Source organism: Thermobia domestica, chromosome 9, assembly GCF_964235325.1.
Source record: "Thermobia domestica chromosome 9, izTheDome1.hap1.1, whole genome shotgun sequence".
Lineage (NCBI taxonomy): Eukaryota > Metazoa > Arthropoda > Insecta > Zygentoma > Lepismatidae > Thermobia > Thermobia domestica.
In genome coordinates, this window is record NC_137462.1 from 274,702,702 (window position 1) to 274,707,355 (window position 4,654).

A 4,654-nucleotide genomic window follows, 5' to 3' on the forward strand; every position below is an offset into this window, starting at 1 on the left:
GGTATTGCATAACGTTTCCCTCTTCATCCATTCTTTATAGCTTGGTTCTCATTCCCTTTCTTTTAACACTGGTACAACACACTCAAGGTATACAGATTGGTGCAACAACCTTAAAATTCCAAACATTTGTTGATGATATATATTGTTTTCTTAACAGCCCACACGAATTGTCACATATTGAAACCCTGATATCCAATTATGAGTGCATTTCAGGTCTGTTCTCAATAAACAAAAGTCACGGCTGATGTGTATAAACCCGGCTGACGAACACGTGTATTTGTCTGCGTTTCCTTTTACTGATTGCATCAACATCTTAAGTGTGACTTGGCAACTTCGTATAGCAGACACTATAGGCTTAAACTTTCATACCACAACTTGCACCTTGGTTCCCTCATTCATCAAAGTAAAGCCCGGCATGTAAGTCTTGTAGGCCGAGCTTACCTTCTAAATGTTTTTACTTTTAGATGTTTTTGGTTACTTTCACAATTATTTTCCTTGCCAAAGAAATATCTCAGTGTCATACGAAAACACACAGGGCAATTACTGTGCCATAATCACTACCTAATGGTAAGTCACGTAACTATGTGTTTATCAAAAGGTACTGGCAGCCTTGGTCTTAAAAATATTCAACTTCAGAGCTACTCGCTGATACTGCATTTTGTGTGTCAAACACTACGTTCATACTCCGACTTCCTTTCTAGCAAGACTTTGTGTGTAACATTACTTCATATTGAGTTACAAGCTCACCTGCACATACAAACCTTGGGCTAGTATTGTGCCATACCTCAAGGACGTATTTATTGATATTAGCTCCTAGCTTATCGCACGGAGTAACCTTGAAGATCTTTCCGTCAAGCAATTATATAATCAATTTCACTCCATCACAGTTTCTGTTCTCCGTACTGCAAAACATTATTACCCAATGAAAAACTGAACGAAAATCTGGGCGAACATTCATGCACCGGTGTTGTCCCCTGCCCTGCAATCTCTCTGGTACAATGTTGTTCATAATATATACCCTACTAATGGGGGACTCTATGAATTGGGTATCCGCAGCCTCTCTTTCTGTGGTTCCTGTCATGCTCTAGATACTCTACAACACTCTCTCCATACTTGTCCACAGAACATAACAATTTGGTATCACTGTCAAAAAATTATTGCCCTTATCTCCAGAACAAATCCTTTTACTATCAATTGTACGTCACTAACATTAGTCTATGATTATCAATTTTATCCCTGTACTAAACATAACGCAATTCTGTGGATCAAGTCCCACCTTATAGACATTTAATGTAATGATTTTAATGGTAATGTAACTTTGTACATTCATCAACTGTTGTTACGCATGCACACTATTGCACTTCCAATTCGTAAACAAGGGTTTGCTAATTTTTTTTTTACAACAATTTATTAATGTGTGTAGTGTATATTTGTTTGCTTATTCTTTCTGATGTAATTGGCTGCTAAGAGTACAACATTTGTTTGATTATTGTTCCTGATGTAATTGACTGATAAGAGTACAATAAAGTATTTAAAAAAGTGGTAGAGCATTCACTTTTGTGCATGGGGTGCCGGGTTTAAACCCTGCTCCAGCCGAGTGAACTTTGTGGTTTACAACTACCGTGTGCCTGGGTTTCCTCGGGGTTGTCCTGTTTCCTCCCACTTTCTTCATTTCACCATTTCATTCATTTCTCATCATCACCGTCTCCTTCAGCCTAGCCGGCATAATCTTGGGATGTAAAACTAAAAAAAGAAAAGAAATTCTCGTAATCGCAATAGGTACTTACAATTTATAGATACTCTACTTTAAGTATATATTGTATTGTTACTATGTTTCCATGCCCCATTTGAAGGATCACAGTTATTTCCATTAGATAGTACTTTGGTGGCTGACTGTGTTAAATAAACGTAATTTTGTTAATGTTTAATGAAGATTGTTTTCGTTGAAAAATTATATAATGGCTTACCTCGTATGTTGTTCTCTTTCTAATGCATATTTCAGTATTAAGTGTCTGATATCATGTGATATTATTGCTATGTTATCAGTCAAGTACTGAAGTACATATTTTTTCTAAGTATTACCATTACAAACACACTCCCATATAATTACTATGTGTGTTTTTGATGACACATAAATCAATCATAATGTCTCTTTGTTCTTCTTTCTAACTAGACTAACGTATGTTATTGTTGGTTTGGTTTGATTTGAATAAACCCTGAAGTGAAAAGAGTAGTCTTAGCTAATGACACATAGCCTCCAAATCTTTCTTCTGGTTGATTGGTTGATTTCAAGTTAAAGTATATTTTGATTGGTTAGTTGGATTTGAGTTTAGCATTCCTTGCCGCAGCAAGCCTACATGAGCCTACACTCACACGTCGGATCTGAACCACAAGAGCTTTCACTGGTAATCATACCTCCAACGTAGGCTAACAAGATAGTCAGCTCTAAATTCCCTGCTGAGCACCGACGTAATATGAGGTTTGAAAGTACATCTTAACGTTTCCAGTGAACACAATTCCGGTTTCAGAAGAGACGCAAAGGAAATGGGATGAAATTGTAATCAATGAGATAGCTGAAAACGAGGTAATTTCACACACTGATGTTGATTCAGCTTGCTTGAAAGCACTACGACAAAAAAATCTGGAGCATGGTTGCAAACCACGCCCTCAAAAAACATTGGAACATTTTTTGGTACTAATATTTTTTAGAAATGTGTAGCGTTACGCCTAGGACTTAATATTTGCCATGAATTCACATGTGCGTGTCAAAGTCGAATGAATGAGAAAGGCGCTAAAAGTTGAGGAGAATTTCACGTCACAGTGAAATAAATCAAATAATTAAATGACCCCTCACCAGTATAGACTGTCCTAACATTTTAGAGCCACAAGGAATTTTCCAGAATGATAATAAGCGGCCAGATGGAATTACCTTGACACCCTGGAAAATGGGCCAGTGTGTAGTATGGGATGTAACATGTGTAGATATTTTTGCCCCATCTTACTTAACGTCAACTAGTGAAGAAACGGGAAGTGCAGCAGAGACAGCGTGTATGCGGAAACATTCTAAGTAATCAAAACTTAAAGAAGATAACATTTTTATTGAGTTGGCCACGGAAACAATGGGTGTTTTTAACGAGGAAGCCAGAATGTTTCTGAAGGAATTAGGATCAAATTTAATTAAGAAATCAGGAGGTCCTAGAAGCGCTTATTTTCTGACACAAAGGATAAGCCTAGCCATACAAAGGGGCAACGCAATTAGCATATTAAACTCCTTCCCATCTTCATCCAAGCTGGATGACATTTTTTATCTAAAATAAATATAAGCAAAGGCCATTCGAAAAAAATTATATAAAATAGTAATTTTTTCAGAGCATATTATGATAATAGTGAACATTCAGTCTATATAAGTTAAATTACAACAATTAGTGATTTATATTTCAAAACGAAAATAAAAAAAAGATTTGTTAAGAATTTATAACTAATATTGTTATCTAATTTAGTATGTTAAGTAATAAAGTTGATTGTTTTTATTTAAGTTTTTTTTTTAAAAAAAAGCTTAAAGTGAAATCCAAATAATATAAGCTCTTATTGGGAATCGAATCTAGATATTTCGTGCAGGACTCATAATTGCTACTAATATAACCACACTTATAATCAAGATAGAAACATATCCAACACATAGAAACGACTATTAGAAACAATACTTTAAAAAATAGAGCCTTTAATTAAGTAAAAATATATAGAGTGCAATACTGTGTAATTCTGTAAAATTACAGTGAAGTTATTGTAATTATTCGTATATTCATTGAACTATTCAAATTAATGTTAATATTAAATCATTTCAAAATCATTTTTTTTTTAAATAACACTCAATTCATCAGTTCAACTCCAAAGAACACTTTATCTCAACTGTACATTACCAGACAAGTATTTGTAAAATCATTTTATCACTTTGTGAGACTAACCAATAAATATAGACTAGTATTCCTTTAATTATCACTCCACATTTATTTCTATTGAACAGTCCTTCGGATAGCATGATACAAGACGTCATTGTTCTCTCCATCAAAGCTGTAAGATCACACTTCTTGAGATGGATTGTGTTATTGGAAGTGGAGTGCACATGCAACCACTATTGGAGGCTACAACCACCTCCAGTTTATCCGGGACTTAGAACCTACATTACCACAGTTATAATTATGGAAGTCCAAGCTATAATTCAGATACTATCATTGAGCTGAATTACCCCAGTCCATTCATTACCCTTGGCAGATTGGACGCGTTGTGAAATTCTATCATCAGTATCAGCATTGGTTCCATTGCATTTTTTGCTATTAAGTTAAGCAGGAACTTCGAAGAGTCATCTCATCAATTAGAACAACCACAGCATCATCGGGAACAAAGGACAATTAAGGCAAATGCTCATATCTTATCCTAATAGTTTAAATCCCTTATTCTCTTCCCTCTTTTACCTTCTGCCTAATCTAGTTGCTATTTTATAATTTGTATTGTTGAATGCAATGTATGCATTGAAGCATAACATTCCACAATATTAGTTGCCTGTGAGTTGTAAGTTCCCATTCCCATTCCCATTTGTTTGTCTGAGTAAATTATGGTAACTCGCGAGCAAGCCGTAAGTGGCTAATTGAACTGA